Below are 18,298 nucleotides of genomic sequence, written 5' to 3'. Positions count from 1 at the left end.
CTCATGCCTTTAAGTTTGTTCTGCTACGACCGCTGTTTCTATTGGGCACATGTCCCATTCGCACCAATGTTTATTTGTGCCTTGAAACCAGTCGATAGATTTCGATCTGCGTGACCGCTCGACAGACAAACACGACGAAAGCAGGGCTGGTCTCTGGAAAGACAGCCGCCCGATTGTTCACGAAATTTACTTGTGGAATCTTGTGATCCAGGGGATGGTAACTGAAGAACTGGTTTTTGTTTTGATGCTTGTTGGCTCTTTTCTCTCAGCAGTTGAGTTGCGTGAGTGACGGGCAGCGCTGCAGAGCTGCGAATGGCGGTTGAAAGGTGCACATTTGGCAAGTTGGGGCGGTGCAGTAAGATCGGAAGTGTTCCGCCTTGATCTTAATAGTTCTGTTGAAACGTGCAATTGAATCGAGTAGAGGATAAATGTAAAGAGCGCCTGTGGGGAAAAAGGGGCGATTACAGGCCGTGAGCGGAAGGTCTTACAAATTCTGTGTGCGGAAACGGCAGATTTTAAAGTGCGTGTGTCGGAAAGTAAAGTGCGATCTTGTGTGTGAGAAGAGCACAAGAAAGTTGTGCTTGAAGCTGCGCCCTTGAGGCAAGTTGCAGGTTGTCAGGAAAACTGCTCCAGTGAAAGCTCAAAAATAAACCCAGAAACTGCTGGCAACACTCAGCAGGTCAGGTAGTATCTGTGGAGAGATACTCGCTTTCCCGGGGCGTCATTGTGCACTTTGATTAATACTAAAGACCTGTACAAGATGGACGGGTTGCACCTCATCGGGGCTGGGACCAATGTCCTCGCAGGGATTTTACTCTTGACTTATCAGCGAGCGATACCGGCCTTTACTGGGCCTCAGCTATTTACAATGTACATCAGTGTAAAGTATCCAAGATATCTGACCATACAAAGCCACGTGGGAAAGTGAGCTGTGAGGAGGACACATAGTGTCCCGCAAAGGGATATAGACAGGTTACGTGAGTGGACTGGAAGGTGGAAGGTGGAAGATGGAGTATAATGTGGGGAAATGTGAGGTTAGTCATAGAGTCATAGAGTTATACAGCACGGATAGAGGCCCTTCGGCCCATCGTGTCCGCGCCGGCCATCAGCCCTGTCTACTCTAATCCCATATTCCAGCATTTGGTCCGTAGCCTTGTATGCTATGGCATTTCAAGTGCTCATCCAAATGCTTCTTGAATGTTGTGAGGGTTCCTGCCTCCACAACCCTTTCAGGCAGTGAGTTCCAGACTCCAACCACCCTCTGGGTGAAAAAGTTCTTTCTCAAATCCCCTCTAAACCTCCCGCCTTTTACCTTGAATCTATGTCCCCTTGTTATAGTACCCTCAACGAAGGGAAAAAGGTCCTTAGTATCCATCCTATCTGTGCCCCTCATAATTTTGTACACCTCAATCATGTCCCCCCTCAGCCTCCTCTGCTCCAAGGAAAACAAACCCAATCTTCCCAGTCTCTCTTCATAGCTGAAGCGCTCCAGCCCTGGTAACATCCTGGTGAATCTCCTCTGCACCCTCTCCAAAGCGATCACATCCTTCCTGTAGTGCGGCGACCAGAACTGCACACAGTACTCCAGCTGTGGCCTAACCAGTGTTTTATACAGCTCCATCATAACCTCCTTGCTCTTATATTCTATGCCTCGGCTAATAAAGGCAAGTATCCCATATGCCTTCTTTACCACCTTATCTACCTGTTCCGCCGCCTTCAGGGATCTGTGAACTTGCACACCAAGATCCCTCTGACCCTCTGTCTTGCCTAGGGTCCTCCCATTCATTGTGTATTCCCTTGCCTTGTTAGTCCCTCCAAAGTGCATCACCTCGCACTTTTCCGGGTTAAATTCCATTTGCCACTGTTCCGCCCATCTGACCAACCCATCTATATCGTCCTGCAGACTGAGGCTATCCTCCTCGCTATTTACCACCCTACCAATTTTTGTATCATCAGTGAACTTACTGATCATACCTTTTACATTCATATCCAAGTCATTAATGTAGACCACAAACAGCAAGGGACCCAGCACCGATCCCTGTGGTACCCCACTGGCCACAGGCTTCCAGTCACAAAAACAACCTTCGACCATCACCCTCTGCCTTCTGCCACTAAGCCAGTTTTGTATCCAAAGTGCCAAGGCACCCTGGATTCCATGGGCTCGTACCTTCTTGACCAGTCTCCTGTGCGGGACTTTATCGAAGGCCTTACTGAAATCCATGTATACCACATCCACTGCGTTACCCTCATCCACACGCCTAGTCACCCCCTCAAAAAATTCAATCAAATTAGTCAGACATGATCTTCCCTTGACAAAGCCATGTTGACTATCCCTGATTAATCCTTGCTTCTCCAAGTGGAGACTAATTTTGTCCTTCAGAATTTTTTCCAATAATTTTCCTACCACTGATGTTAGGCTCACTGGCCTGTAGTTCCCCGGTTTTTCCCTACTCCCCTTCTTGAATAATGCTATTACATTAGCGGTTCTCCAGTCCTCTGGCACATCCCCTGTGGCCAGAGAGGTTCTGAATATATGTGTCAGAGCCCCCGCAATCTCCTCCTTTGCCTCACACAGTAGCCTGGGATACATTTCGTCCGGGCCTGGGGATTTATCCATTTTTAGGCCTGCTAAAACCGCCAATACCTCCTCCCGCTCGATGTTAATATGTTCGAGTATATCACAGTCCCCCTGCCGTATTTCTATGTCTACATCGTCCTTCTCCATAGTGAAAACAGATGCAAAAAATTCATTTAGAACCCCTCCTACATCTGCCGGCTCCACACACAGATTGCCATTTTTGTCCCTAATGGGCCCTATTTTTTCCCTAGTCATCCTCTTACCCTTAATATACTTATAAAACATCTTAGGATTTTCCTTTATTTTGCTCGCCAGTGTTATTTCATGGCCCCTCCTTGATCTCCTAATTTCTTTTTTAAGTATCCCCCTGCACTTTTTGTACTCCTCTCGGGCTTCCTCCGTCTTTAGCCTTTTGTATCTGCCAAAAGCCCTCCTTTTTTTCCTAATCCATTCTCGTATATCCCCTGACATCCAAGGTTCCCTGGAGTTCTTGGAACCACCCTTGACCTTTACGGGAACATGTTGCCATTGTATGGTCTCAATCTCCCTTCTGAAAGACTCCCATTGCTCCGATGCGGATTTTCCTACAAGCAGCTGATCCCAGTCCATTTTGGCCAGATCCTGCCTTATCCTATTAAAATCGGCCTTCCCCCAATTTAGAACCTTTATTTCCGGCCCCTCCCTGTCCTTTTCCATGACCACCTTAAATCTCACCAAATTATGGTCACTGTCACCAAAGTGCTCACCTACTAGCACTTCTTCCACTTGGCCGGCCACATTCCCTAGAATTAGGTCCAGTACCGCCCCCTCTCTTGTAGGACTTTCTACATGCTGGCTCAAAAAGCTCTCCTGGATGCACGTTAAGAATTTTGTATCCTCTAAGCCTTTTACACTCTGAGTATCCCAGTTAATATTGGGGAAGTTGAAATCCCCCACTATTATTACCCTATTATTTGCACAATTTTCTGAGATTTGCCGACATATCTGTTCCTCTATCTCCCCCTGACTGTTTGGGGGCCTATAGTACACTCCCATCAAAGTGCTTGCCCCCTTTTTGTTTTTAAGCTCCACCCATATGGCCTCATTTGAGGAACCTGCTAATATATCATCCCTCCTTATGGCAGTAATTGATTCTTTAATTAATATTGCGACCCCCCCTCCTCTTATACCTCCCCCTCTGTCTCGCCTGAAGATTCTGTACCCCAGAATATTGAGCTGCCAGTCTTGCCCCTCCCTCAACCATGTCTCTGTGACAGCAACAATATCATACTCCCATGTGTTTATCAACACCTTCAGTTCATCCACCTTATTCGCAAGACTCCTTGCATTAAAATAGATGCCATCCAGCCTTGCCCTCACATATTTGCCCTGTCTTCCAAGCTGACTTGTTTTTTTCTCTATATTTGGCTGCACATCACCCCCTATTGTAGCTCCACTCTGTATCCCATCCCCCTGCCAAGTTAGTTTAAACCCCCCCCAACAGTGCTAGCAAACCTCCCCGCAAGGATATTTGTCCCGCTCTGGTTCAGATGCAACCCGTCCGACTTGTACAAGTCCCACCTTCCCCAGAAGCAGGTCCAGTGATCCAGGAAACTGAAACCCTCCCTCCTGCACCAACTCTTTAGCCACGCATTCATCTGTTCTATCCTCCTATTTCTATACTCACTAGCCCGTGGCACTGGGAGTAATCCAGAGATTACAACCTTTGAGGTCCTGCTCTTTAATCTGCTACCTAGCTCCCTAAATTCTTGATGCAGGACCTCATCTCCCTTCCTACCTATGTCGTTGGTCCCAATGTGGACCACGACCTCTGCCTGCTCCCCCTCCCCCTTGAGAATGCCCTGAAGCCGCTCAGTGACATCCATGACCCTGGCACCAGGGAGGCAACAAACCATCCTGGAGTCACGTTTACGGTTATTCACTTTGGTCGGAATAATAGAAAAACAGAATATTTTTAAATGGTGAGCAACTATTAAACATTCGTGTTCAGAGACTTGGGTGTCCTGGTACAAGAAACACAGAAAGTTAACATGTTGATACAGCAAGCAATTAGGAAGGCAAATGGAATGTTGGCCTTTATTGCAAGGGGGCTGGAATACAAGAGTAAGGAAGTCCTGTTGCAATTGTACGGGGCTTTGGTGAGACCACACCTGGAGTACTGTGTACAGTTTTGGTCTCCTTATCTAAGCAAGGATATACTTGCCTGAGAGGCGGTGTAACAAAGCTTCACTTGGAAATGAGGGTGATGATGCCTTTCCTCGTGGACTCTGACATGCTGTCTGCCAGAAACATATCCCCGTACACTTCCAGTCGGTCTGGGTCTATCCAGTCCCACAGAGCCAACGGCAGTTTCATGCCCGAGCACCAGTTCCAAATCTGCCCCGGTGACGAGGAGGGGTCGACATATGTCTTCACCACCTGGAGGTCATTTGGTGGGCGGACCGCCCGCTGTTTATACAAACCGCGGGAAATTCCCTGCCGTTCAATTCAACGGGAATCAAAATGGTCTTGGGCCGTAGCACAAAGTGGGTGGTAGCGGATTGGCCTGATGAAAGAGAGAGCTCTGATGAAAGGTCATCGACCTGAAAGGATGTTTCTCTCTCCACAGATGCTGCCTGACCTGCTGAGTGTTTCCCGCATTTTCTGTTTTTATTATTAATATAACCTGAGCTCTGTCGAGCATTTGTTGTTCGATTCACTGATAAAGCTGGGAATTGAGGGGAAGCTGGTTCATGGCGAACCCCAGCTCTGAATCCCCCCGGCAGAGAGTTCAAGGAATGTTTAATACAAATGAGATTCAACGACAGCAGAAAATCTCTCCTTGGTGGTCGGTCTCATTCTCCCGAAGTGAGGAATGAGTGGGAGGGGCAATTCCACCCGGGGTTATATTTTATTACAAGAGGATGACCCAAAACATCAGTTTACTGTGGGTTCAGAAATAGCTCAGTTGGTAAACCATTGAACTGAAGATTTTAAGGATCCCTGGTTCGATCCCGGGTCTTGGCAGTTTTGGGTTATTTTGTTTCTTCGTTTTTGGGCCGATTCTCGAACATTTATTGACACTGACATTTTTACCCGACACTGAACGATTGGGGATGGAATAGAGAGTCATCAAGGATGTCTGTATTTAGCTTTTATTTCTCTATTTCCTTCTGCCTTTCTCTCTGATTTTTGTCTCTCTCGGTGCCCGATGAACATTTGATTTGATGCATTTGTCCTAAACTGATGCCTTTTCCACATCTCAGGGCGGTCAGACACGCTCTGTCTGTCTGTTACTGCTTGTGACCATTAACGGGAACAGGCCGCGAGTTAAACATTTATCAGCAAACCGCCAGAGAGATAACACAGCGGGAATAAAACACATTGCCTCACATTGTTAGACACCGAGTGACACAGATTGTAATGTGTGTCAGAAAACAGACCCGGAAAACAGAGTCCGAGAAAGGAAAGAAATAGAGAGATAGAAAAGAATCATAAAAAGAAAGAAAACCCTTTCTCCACCCCAACAACAACAACTTGCATTTATATCGCGCCTTTAACGGAGTAAAACGTCCCAAGGCGCTTCACAGGAGCGATTATCAAACAAAATGTGACACGGAGCCACATAAGGAGATATTGGGACAGGTGAGGTAGGTTTTAAGTGTCTTAAGGGAGGAGAGAGAGGTAGAGAGGCGGGGAGGTTAAGGGAGGGAAATCCAGAGCTTTGGGCCCAGTCGGTTGAAGGCACGGCCGCCAATGGTGGAGCGATGAAAATCGTAGATGCGCAAGAGGCCTGAATTGGAGGAGCTCAGAGATCTCGGAGGGTTGTCGGGGTGGAGGAGGTTACAGAGATAGGGAGGGGCGAGGTCATGGAGGGATTTGAAGACGAGGATGAGAATTTAAAATTTGAGATGTTGGTGGACTGGGAGCCAATGTCGGTCAGCGAGCAGAGGGGTTCTCCTCCTGAACGGTGGTTTGAATGTTTGGGGGGCGGGGCTGTGATAAATATCTCGATTTAATATAATGATCCCACTTTTCAACTACCCCGAATTATTACAATGCTGACCTGGAACAATCTAGAACATACCGCAAAACAAGACATTAAGATCAATGGTCACTTTAGCAAGGAGTTTAAAAGATTCTTCTGAGAAGGACAAGGCTCAAGAAACGGACTGTGAACATTTCATGACGGCCTATTTATTTGTGTCCAGGGAGAGGGATGAGACACATGAAATGTTTCACACATTTCAAATCTCCGCGGTCAGACTGCCGATTGTTTATTGATCAGGAAGATGGCTGGTAATAATCTGAGACCCAGTGAAGAGGTGAGAACAGAGCAGCAGGGAATGATCCCAGAACAATAGGAGCCAGCAGCTCACCGTCTGGTCCCTGTGTCAGGGACAATACCCAACACCTCAGCTCCAGACCAGGAACAGAGAGCTGCTGTTAACGTGGCCCAGCCCTCACAAACTGCTGCAACTGTGGGATGGAAATCAGACTTTGGATCTTGGAGGCTGCTTTAGTGGCTCAGTGGCTCTTCGAAAGAATGATTTCTATTAAAGAGCAGGGCTCTGCTCCATCACAGACTGATACTGTACAGTACATGGCAGAGTAAAGCTCCCTCCACACTGTGCCATCAAACACTCCGTGGGCAGGTGCATCAAGGGTTAGATCAAGATTAAATCTCCGTCCACACAGTCACAGAGGATGTCATTTGTGACTTTGACAAGGGCCGTTTCAGTACTGTGGCAGGAGTGGAAACCTGATTGGAGGGATTCAAACATGGTGTTGTGGGAAAGATGGACATGGATTTGGGAGGCGGCAACACTTTGGAGAGGAAAGGGAGGTGGGAGATGGGGTGGTAGTTTGCAAGGACACAGGGGTCAAGGGTGGGTCTTTTATGAAGGAGGGCGATGAGAGCAGATTTGATGGGGAGGGGGACAGTACCTGAGGAGAGGGGACCGTTAACAATGTCAGCTAACAGGGGGCCAGGAAGGGAGGTTGTGTGGTCAGCAGTTTGGTGGGAATTGGGCCGAGGGAGCAGGATGTTGGTCTCATTGTCAAGAGAGCTCAGAGAGGGGAGATAGGAGAGAAACTTGGTGGGCTTGGGAAAGGAGGGGAGCGGCAGAGGCAGCTGAATGGATGGTCTCAATCTTAGTGACAAAGAAGTCCATGAGCTCCTCGCACTTTTTGTTGGAGGTGAGGGTGGAGGAGTGAGGGGAGTGGGGTTTAAGAAGACGGTTTGTAGTGGAGAAGAGAAGCCGGGGGTTATCTTTACATTCCAGGATGATCCTGGAATAGTGAGCAGTTTTGGCAGAGGAGACAGGACCCGATAGTGCTTTATGTGGTCCAGCCAGATTTGGCGATGAATGGTTAACCAGTTGTCCAGCATAAATGTTCAAAGCTGTGTCCCTTGGACTTAGGGGAGAGGAAATGAGGGCAGACCCAGGGGGAACGACCAGGGTGAGGGGGAGTGATTGTTTTAATGGGTACAAGGGCGTCAAAGGTGGAGGTGAGGGTGTGATTGAGCAAATCAGTAGCTGCAGAAATGTCGTGGTGAATGGAGGGCCAAAGACTGGACAGTTGGGAATTTGAAAGTGCCGTTGTAAGTAACTTGGGGGGAGAATTTTTTCCAGGGATGAACACGGAAGGAGGTGGGTTAGTCCCATTCCCCGGCTCTTTCCCCACAGCCCTGTGAATTTTTTAAACGTCAAGTATTTATTCAATACCCTTTTGAAAGTTACGATTGAACCTGCTTCCACCTCCCTTTCAGGCAGTGCATTCCCAATCACAACAACTCGCTGTGCAAAGAAATCTCTCCTCATTCCCCCGCCCGTGGCTTTTTTGCCCATTTATCTTAAATCTGTGTCCTCTGATTATTAACCCTCCCATCACTGGAAACAGTTTCTCCTAATTTACTCAATCGAAATCTTTCATAATTGTGAACACGTCCATGAAATCGCCCTGCAACCTTCTGGGTGTAGCCTCAGAGCCCTTCCTGCTGGTCCTTCCTTCAGTTCCCATGTGGTCTAGCGGTGAGGATTCCTGATTTTCACCCAGGCGGCCCGGGTTCGATTCCCGGTGTGGGAATACCAGCCTTTCAGTCCCAGCCTCGCAATTTGCCTGCAGTCCGGGATGTGGCTGCTGCTTCCTCCCTCGCTTCTGTGTCAGTCCCACAATCACACTGAGAAATGAGGTAAACCACAGCTCTTAAAGGAACAGTGCACCAAAACCCCAACCCTGAAAGCGAAAGGGAAGCAAGCAACAATGTCCCGACAGGTCACTCAGCAGCTCATGGCCAAGTGTTTGACTACAATCATTTACTGTAAAGCCCGAGTCTCAGTGAAACACACACAGAACATTCTGGAAACACTCAGCGAGTCAGACCGAATCTGTGGAAAGAACAGACCAATTAACTGAGAGTCTCAATGAGACGAGACACGGGCTCTTCACAAATTGTCACGGGATCTTTTACACTTCGGAGCAGAAAGAAGGGACCGCCATTAAACACCTCATTCAAAGGACAGCACCTCTCACGATGCAGCTCCCTCTCAGCACGACACAGTCAGTCTGGATCATGTGTCCCAGTCCTGGAACGGAAGCTGGAACCCACACCCTTCTAAACACCTGCCTGACTCCCTGGGGTTACTCTCACCCCCGGCTAGTCATGAACCAGACTGTGCCACTCCCAGAGTAACTGATGACCACAGCCTCAGCCCTGGGTCCCGGTCTGCATCATAACCGCAGCCTGTCACCGCTCATAGAAAGTGGCGTGGGATTCCTGAGTTCATTCTGTGATGTGCATTGGGGGAGTGGGACTACATGGATTGATCTTGCATAGAGCTGGCATGGACCCGATGGGCCGAATGGCCTCCTTCCGTGCTGTAACCTTTCTATGATTCTATGATTCCATGTGGGTGGAGAGGGATACAAGGAAGTGATCAGAGATGGCCTTATCCATGATTGACATGATCGGGAGTAGAGAGGCCACGTGAGATGGCAAGGTCGAGGGGGTGGCCATGAATATGGGTCGGGGAGTTTCTATGTCGGGAGAGATTAAGGGAGGATAAAGTATCACATAATAGACTTGTTTTAAAAATTGAAGCCCATGGGATTAAACGGACAATGGCAGCGTGGATATAAAATTGGCTCAGGAGCAGAAAACAGAGAGTAGTGGTGAACGGTTGTTTTTCAGACTGGAGGCAAGTATACAGTGGTGTCCCCCAGGGCTCGGTATTGGGAGCACTGCTCTTTTTGATATATATTCATGACCGGGACTTGGGAGTACAGGGTATAATTTCAAAGTTTGCAGATGACACGAAACTCAGAAATGTAATAAACAATGTGGAGGACAGTAACAGACTTCAGGAGGACAGAGACAGACTGGTGAAATGGGCAGAAACATGGCAGAAGAAATTTACTGCAGAGAATTGTGAAGTGATACATTTTGGTAGGAAGATTGAGGAGAGACAATATAAACTAAATGGAACAATTTTAAATGGAGTGGATGAATAGAGAGACCTGGGGGTGTCGTTACACAAATCTTTGAAGGTGGCAGGACAAGTTGAGAAGGCTGTTAAGAAAGCAAATGGGGCCCTGAAAGACATCCAATCGTTTCAAAACAGCGACTCTTTTTTTTTCTTTTTCTATTTATCTTCTTTTTTGTGTGTTTTTAGGCCCCCCTTTTATAAGAAGGGGGGGGGTTTAGGGTTTGTTTATGTGCAAAAACACCCAAAGAAAACCAAAAACCAGTGTCAAATTAAGATTTTATTATTTTTGTCCAGAATGCACTCCAGCCCCTGCAGTGCCCACCGGTCGGGGAAACCGGGGAGTAAGTGAACTCCAGCTCCCCAACTCACCCGGCACCGTGCCCAGAGACCGGGAGAAGGGGCTCCCCCCGCCCACACCGCCACCAGGTTGAGCAGGTCCTGGGAGATGTCGAGCCGCGAGCGGGCGAATTCAGCCTCATCGGCCTCGCCCACCCCGGCACCCAGGACGCCCGACCCGGTGAACTGTATACTCTCCTCCGTGCCCGGATCCGCGACCCCCCTCATAGGCAGGGTCTCCCCATCCCCCCCGGGAGGCACGGGCTCGGTCTCCTCCCCCCGAGTGGTGGACGACTCCCGCCGATGGTGTGAAATGGAGGGTGGGGCCCCAGGATCCGCGTCAGGCACCAACTCCCCTTCCACGGAGGGCCGTCCCTTTGCAGTGATCCCCTCCGCTTCCAGGGAGTGGCGCCTTTTTTTCTTTCCGGAGGGTCGCGGAGGGAGGGTCTGCTGGGGCCCCCTCCTCCGCTCCCTCCTGACCAACGATCTGCCCGGCCTCCGTCGCGACCACGAGATGTAGATCGGCCGCGGTCACGATCGCAGCCTCGGGCTCACTCGATTGTTCAGCATCCCGGGGACCAGCCTCCAGATGTTTGATTTTCCTGCCCGCCTTTTTTCCGTGAGAGTGCCCTCCTTCCCCCCCGGCGGAGGCCTTGTGTTGTTTTTTTATTCTTCGAGTGTGTTCACGTGCAGTAAACAATAAACCCAGAATATGTGTCATAATAATTTTTTCCCTTGTGTTTTCGGCCCTCTTTCATAAGAAGGGGGGGTTTGGGTGGTTTTTTTTGTCGACTGGAAGTTCAGTCAGAATGAGGCTTTTTTCCCCCCTTTTTCCTTGTGTGTTTTTAGGCCCCCCTTTTATCAGTAGTGGGGGGGGGGTTCAGGGTGTGTTCATGTGCAGTAAACCAAAAAACCCAAAATAAGTGTCAAATAATAATTTTATTATTTCGGTCCAGGATGCACTCCAGTTTCGTCCAGTTTTCTCGTTTAGCCTCATCTGGGACAATTGGAGTCAGCTGACTTCAGGTTGTGTATAAAAGGTGCTGGTTGGTGGGGAAAGTGATAGTTGAGTTGTTTGGTATCATGGGGGATTTTGTAGTGAGAGGTTAATCACTGTGGTCTTGACAACTTGCTGAGAGCAGAGCAGAGCAGAGCAGAGCAGAGCACAGTCAGCCAGAGGAGAGGAGAGGAGAAGGAGACGAGAGGAACCATCAACAGGGAAGGAGGGAGAAGGAGAACACCATCACCATCAACATCAGCCGTGAGGGGTGTGCTGCTGCGGGTTCGGCCGTCAACACAGAGGGAGGAAGAGGAGGTCGGCGCCGTGAGGTGTGGACGGCTGGAGGTAGGGGGAGGAAGAAGACCATAAAAGGACAGGGGGTTTCCCCCCAAGTGTCTGGCCCGGGACAGCTGGAGCTGCCTGGGTGAAGTTACTTTTCTTTTGTTTCCATCCTTGGAGGACTGAGCCGAGGCAGCTTCGGCTGTCTAGGGGAAGACATCTCCTCCCCACTGCCCACCAGAAGGAAGAAGGTGCAGCCCCGCCCCTCTTCGACCCACTTCAGCGGCAGCCCACCCCTGCGGACTCCCTCCTTTCTTTGGGCGCCATCCCTCCCTCACTTGCTCTCCTGCTCTTGTGAGCTATACCTCTTAAGGCATAAACATCGGACAAAGGAGCTCCTCTCCCAAATTAATATTGGCAGACGTGGGAGAGGCGGTTATCCATTAAGGCCGTCTCCATCCATCGGCCTGAGACTATGGCGTCACCATCTTCGCCGGTGCCGGGACCCAGCAGGACGTATGCGGGAGTTGCCGCGGCGGCCGCTCCTGCTGTTTCTGCCGCTCCTGCTGGGCCGGCGCCGTTTCGCCTCTTGACGAGGAAGAATGGGGTCAAGGCCTACGCCCACCCCAACGTGACCATTGAGGCCTGCGTAAAGGCCATGGCCGAGGTTGTCGGCCCCTCGGCCATCGTTGCGGCCTCCAAGGTCTACGGGAAGGCTGTTGTCTTTTTGAGGTCCGAGCGGGCGGTGTCCCTGGCCCTGAGCAAGGGGCTCACGGTGGGCGGGACTTTCCTGCCGGTGGACCCGCTGGAGGCCACCGCGCAGCGGGTTGTCATCTCCAACGTCCCGCCCTTCCTTCCGGATGAGCTCCTCCTCCCCCACCTGCGTCAACTGGGGGAGGTGAGGTCGGGGATAACGCCGCTGACGCTCGGCCTCAAGGATAACAGCCTCCGGCATGTTTACTCCTTCCGTCGCCAAGCCTTTATTACACTGGCACGGGAGGAGGTGACGGAGGGGGGCTTTCACGCCCTCCATGAGGGGACAGCCTACCGTGTCTTCTGGACGGCGGAGGGTGGGCGGTGCTATGCCTGTAAGGAGGTGGGGCACCTAAAGAAGAACTGCCCCGCCTCCCAGGCCGCCAAACAAGCTACGGCGGCCAAGGCTGGCGCCGCCACCGCTCCTCCCCCAAACCCCGCCCCCGCGTCGGGAGAGTCAACTGCGCGGGCGGAGGTTGCCGACGAGGCCTCCGCCGGGGGGGAAGGAGGGCACCATCGGCCGCGAAAAGCGCTGAAGAAGACGAGGCACCAGGAGGCTGGTCCCCGGGACGTTAACGGGTCTCGCCAGCCCAAGGCCGTGGTCGTGACCGCGGCTGATCAACATCTCGCGGTCGCGACAGAGCCCGGGCTGGCGGGTCGTCAGGAGGGAGCGGAGGTGGGGGCCCCAGCAGACATGGGGCTCCCCCTCCCTCCGCGACCCTCCGGCAAGAAGAAAAGGCGCCACTCCCTGGAAGCAGGGGGGAAACCTGCTAAGGGACGGCCCCCCGTGGATGGGGAGTTGGCGCCACTCGTGGATCCTGCGGCCCAACCCGCTACATCTAAACAGTGGCGGGGGTCTTCTGCCTCTCGGGGGGAGGAGATCGTGCCCGTGCCGCCCGGGGGGGATGGAGAGACCCTGCTGATAGGGGGGGTCGCGGATCCGCCCATAGACATACGTACCCCGTTCACCGGGTCGGGCGTCCTGGGTGCCGGGGCGGGCGAGGCCGAAGAGGCCGGATTCGTCTGCCCTCGGCTCGACCTCTCCCAGGACCTGCTCGACCTGGTGGCGGGGTTTAATAAAAACATCTCACGGGCCGGATCGGTCGGTGGCGACGTGGGTGGGGGGACCCCCTCCTCCCAGTATCTGGGCACGGAGCCGGGGGAGGTGGGAGAACTGGAGTACACGTTCTCCCCGGTTTCCCCGGTTTGCCCCTATATCCGGGTGCCTGTTTTTCACCGCCCGGAGGATGGGGAGGGTCCCCGCCCGGCGCCGCCCTCTGACCCGGAGCCCCCGGTAGAGCCCGGGGGGGACTCCTCTGCCGACGATCCGGGGGGTCGGATCGTGACAGAGGCGGGGCCGGCCGGCGCGGCCGTCTCGTTCTCCGCACCCTGTGCGGGGAGTGGGTCGGCCGCGAGCGACGATGATCCGGAGGAGGACGGGGACTCGGTGGTGGGCACTGGGGAGGATTTGGAGTTCGCCACCAGTGAGGTGGTGGACGCCCTCGTGCCCGACACCGAGTCTCCCCTCATCCCCGTTGAGGAGCTCCGGGATTTTGTGTCCGTTTGGAGCCATCGTCGCGATGGCGTCCGGCTGGCCCTCGACCGTTGGTCGGAGCCAGCGCAGTTAATCCGCTCGGTCCTGGCCGCCGTCGCGTCCGTGGCCGCGGAAGGGGACGACGGCGGGGTCGGGCTGCGTCGGCTCAGATCCCTCCTCACCGGGCTCTTGAGCGAGTGGCGGTCGACTAGCGGCCCCGCTCCCTCCGCGCGTTAGGTTTAAGTAGGTTGCGCTGTGCTCTTGCCATGGAGATAACCAAAGCCAGCCTCAACATCAACGGCGGCAGAGACGCCCGCCGTAGATTTGACAAGTTCTCGGTCCTGCGGGACGGGAAGTATGCGGTGTGCTTTCTGCAGGAAACCCACACCGTTCCGGGAGACGAGGCCACGTGGATCCTGGAATGGGGAGGGGGGGTCGACTTGAGTCACCTCGCCAGCGTTTCGAGCGGGGTGGCCATCTTGTTGGCCCCGACTTTTCAGCCGGAGATCTTGGGGGTCAAGGAGCCGGTGCCGGGCCGCTTGCTCCACGTGGCCCTTCGCCACGGGGACGTGCCGCTTCACCTGGTGAACGTGTACGCCCCCTGGTCCGAGGGCGAGCAAGTGAGCTTCTTTGAAGAAGTGTCCACTTACCTAAACTCCGTCGACGCCGGCGAGTGCATTATCCTCGGGGGGGATTTTAACCGTACCCTCGAGGCGAGGGACCGCTCCGGTCCCGCGCGTGCCCGAACGGCGACGGAGAAGTTGAGGGACCTGGTCGGGTCCTTCGACTTGGTGGACGTCTGGCGGAATCTCCATCCCGACTCCGGCCAGTTCACCTTTGTGAGGGCCGGAGGGGGGAGCACCAGAATCGACCGCCTGTACGTTTCGCGGGCGTACGCCTCCTGCGTCCCGTCGGCCTCCATCCGGCCGGTGTCGTGCTCGGACCACCACCTGGTGTGGATGGAGCTCGTTCTGCTCCGCGCCCGGTCGGGGTCCGCGCACTGGCACTTTAACAACCGGCTGCTGGAGGACGCGCGGTTCCGGGACTCGTTCCGTCTGTTCTGGAGCGACTGGAGAGGGAAGCGGGGAGGCTTCTCCTCCTTGAGGCTATGGTGGGACGTGGGCAAGGCTCACGTCCGCCTCTTCTGTCAAGAGTACGCGAGGGGGTCGACTAAGAGGCGGGAGTCCGAGGTCAGGCGGTTGGAGCAGGAGGTGCTTGGCCTGGAGTCCCGTCTCGGTCAGGCCGCCGAGGATCCGGCCCTGCGGCAGGTGTACGAGGAGAGGAAGGACGCTCTGAGGGACCTGCAACTGGTCGGGTCCCGAGGAGCGTACGTGAGGTCGCGGCTCCAGCTCCTGCGGGACCTGGACCGCGGCTCTCCCTTCTTCTACTCGCTGGAAAAGCGGCGGGGGGCTCGTAAGCAGCTCCTTACGCTGCTGGCCGACGACGGGTCCCTCGTCTCGGACCCGGAGGGAGTCAGGGCCCGGGCTCGATCTTTCTACGAGGCTCTGTTCTCTCCGGATCCGTCCAGCGAGGAGGCGCGCAGAGTTTTGTGGGAGGACTTGCCGAAGGTCGGCCCGGAGGACGCCGAGCGTCTGGACGCTCCGCTCAGTTTGGCGGAGCTGACCGGCGCCCTCCACCAGCTCTCCAGGGGCAAGTCCCCGGGGCTGGACGGGCTGACCGTGGAGTTCCTCAGGGCCTTCTGGGACGTCCTGGGGGGCGACTACGCGCGGGTCCTGGGGGAATGTCTGGCGACCGGGGAGATGCCCCTTTCGTGGCGCAGGGCGGTCGTGGTCCTGCTGCCTAAGAAGGGGGATCTCCGCAACCTTAAAAACTGGCGCCCGGTCTCCCTCCTCAGCACGGATTATAAGGTCTTTGCCAAGGCGATGTCTGCTCGCCTGGGCACCGTGCTGGCCCACATGATCCACCCCGACCAGTCCTGCACGGTCCTGGGCCGGAAGATCCACGATAACATCCATCTGGTCCGGGACCTGATCCACCATTCCCAGAGGGCTGGTCTGTCGGTCGCCTTCCTTTCCTTAGATCAGGAGAAGGCGTTCGACAGGGTGGATCACGAGTACTTATTCGGGACTCTGCGCGCTTTCGGGTTCGGTTCGCATTTCGTCGCCCGGATCCGACTTCTGTACGCCGCCGCGGAGTGTCTGATTAAGGTTAACGGATCCTTGACGGCGCCCCTTCGCTTCGGGAGAGGAGTGCGTCAGGGGTGCCCCATGTCCGGCCAATTATATACCATCTGCGTAGAGCCTTTCCTGCACCTCTTGCGAAAGAGACTGTCGGGACTGGCTCTGCGCGAGCCGGGCGTGGAGGTCGTCCTTTCGGCTTACGCCGACGACGTGCTCCTCATGGTCACCGATCCCCTTGACTTGCGGAGAATGCGCGAGTGCCAAGAGGTCTACTCTGCCGCGTCCTCCGCAAGAATCAACTGGGAGAAATGTTCCGGACTCCTGGTGGGTCAGTGGCGGGTGGACTCCCTGCCGGAGGAGCTCAGGGCTTTCGCCTGGAGTACCACGCACCTCCGGTACCTGGGAGTCTACCTCGGCCCTGCCGAGGAAGCCTGGCCGGCGAACTGGGTAGAGCTGGAGGCCAAAGTCACCGCTCGCCTGGCGCGCTGGACAGGACTGCTCCGAGTGTTATCCTACAGGGGTCGTGTGCTGGTCATAAACCAGCTGGTGGCCGCCATGTTGTGGTACCGGTTGGTTCCTTTGACCGCCCCCCCTGATTTTGTCGCCAAGATTCAGAGGAAGTTCGTCGACTTCTTCTGGGCCAAAGGGATGCACTGGGTCGCTGCCGCGGTCCTGAGTCTCCCGCTTAGGGAGGGTGGTCAGGGGCTGGTGTGCGTCCGCACCCAGGTGGCAACTTTCCGCCTTCGGACGCTGCGGCGATACCTGTACGTTGAGCGTCCTATTAGATGGCGTGCGCTGGCGACGTATTTTTTCCGCCAGCTGCACGGCCTGAACTACGACACGCAGCTCCTGTTCGTCTCGCTGCTGGGCGGCCGCACGTCTTTGCAGGAGCTGCCTGTCTTGTACCAGGATCTGCTCAGGGTCTGGACCATGGTCGCCTCCAGCCGGAGCTCTCGCCCGTCGGGGGTAGCGGCCGTCCTGCAGGAGCCGCTGCTCGGGAATCCGTTCCTCCGCGATGTCGGCTTCGGCCACTCGCGGCTGACGGAGTGGAGGGCTGTGGCCGGTCGGGTAACCAGAGTCAGGGACGTCCTGGATGGCGGAGGGTCGGGTTGGCTCGAGCCGTGGGCGCTCGCCGCTCGCATGTCCTCGTGGCGTGCCGGGGACGCGGCCGCCGCCATCCAGGCGTTGAAATCGGCGCTCGGCCCTGACTCCACTCGGGGTGTGGAGGCGGCTCAGGCGTGCGGAGCCATCCCGTCCGACCTGACCCCCGTTCGGACGGAATTCCTCCTCGGCGCCAAACCCCGGAACCTCCCTCGGAGGGCCGCGCCTCACAACTTGAGCCGTCTCTCGGAAATTCCCTCCGTGCCGTTTCACACCGCGCGGAGGGATTTCCTGTACGGGCTGCTCCTGCACACCATCCACTTCCTCGCCCTCGTCTCTCGGCCGGACACGCCCTGGCGTGCCATCCTGCCGTCCGGCGGAGACGGGGTTCCCCAGTGGGAGGCTCTCTATACGGGGGTCCTCCCGTGTTCCATCAGGGATCTGGGGTGGAGGGTGTTGCACGGAGCAGTCCCGTGCAACAGGCGTTTACGCCATTTTACGGACACCCAGGCCGCTTGCATTTTCTGCGGCCTGGAGGAGTCCGTTTTTCATTTGTACACTGGGTGTGCGAGACTGCAGCCCCTGTTCCATTATTTGGAGGGGCTGCTCCTCAAGTTCTGGCTGCACTTCAGTCCCACGCTCCTGATCTTTGGCCGCCCGGTGAGGAGGGGGGCGGGCAGGTCGGTGGACGTCCTCGTGGGCCTGCTCCTGGGCCTGTCCAAGGTGGCTATCCACAGGTCCAGGATGCTCGCGGTCCGTGGGGGCGGGCGCTCGGCCTGTCTGCCTCTCTTTCGCGGGTTGCTCCGCGCCCGGGTGGCCCTGGAGATGGAGCACGCGGTGTCTGCCGGTACGCTTGAGGCTTTCCGCGACCGGGGGGCACTGCAGGGGCTGGAGTGTATCCTGAACGAGGATAATAAAATTTTGATTTGAACTCTTGGTTTTGGTTTGTTTGGTTTTTAGTTGTTAAGCACACCCCACACCCCCCTTCTTAAAAAGAAAAAAAAAAGAAAAAAAAAGAAAAAAAAAACTTCCCAGCCTGTGAGGAGAGTGCTGGGGCCGGTCGGTATTGGCGAGCCACTTGCCGGCCAATCGAGTGTGGCCCTGCGG

General features: G+C 54.6%; 1 protein-coding gene, 1 long non-coding RNA gene and 1 other non-coding gene across 3 annotated transcripts in view; 2 read left to right on the top strand and 1 right to left on the bottom strand.

Moving 5' to 3' along the window:
- The window catches only part of LOC137302350 (uncharacterized), a 413,555-nt gene that overhangs the window by 76,803 nt on the left and 318,454 nt on the right, over positions 1-18,298 (bottom strand). The gene's annotated exons all lie outside the window — the stretch shown is intronic.
- LOC137302345 (zona pellucida sperm-binding protein 3-like) overlaps positions 1-18,298 on the top strand; it is a 1,023,493-nt gene that overhangs the window by 752,301 nt on the left and 252,894 nt on the right. The window lies entirely within an intron of this gene.
- On the top strand, positions 8,576-8,647 carry trnae-uuc (transfer RNA glutamic acid (anticodon UUC)). The gene has a single exon. It is a non-coding gene; the product is annotated as a tRNA-Glu (tRNA).

The sequence above is a fragment of the Heptranchias perlo genome, chromosome 35 (genome assembly GCF_035084215.1).
Source record: "Heptranchias perlo isolate sHepPer1 chromosome 35, sHepPer1.hap1, whole genome shotgun sequence".
Classification (NCBI taxonomy): Eukaryota; Metazoa; Chordata; class Chondrichthyes; order Hexanchiformes; family Hexanchidae; genus Heptranchias; species Heptranchias perlo.
The sequence above is the reverse complement of the archived record's forward strand: the minus strand, read 5'-3'. Positions and strand labels throughout refer to the sequence as shown.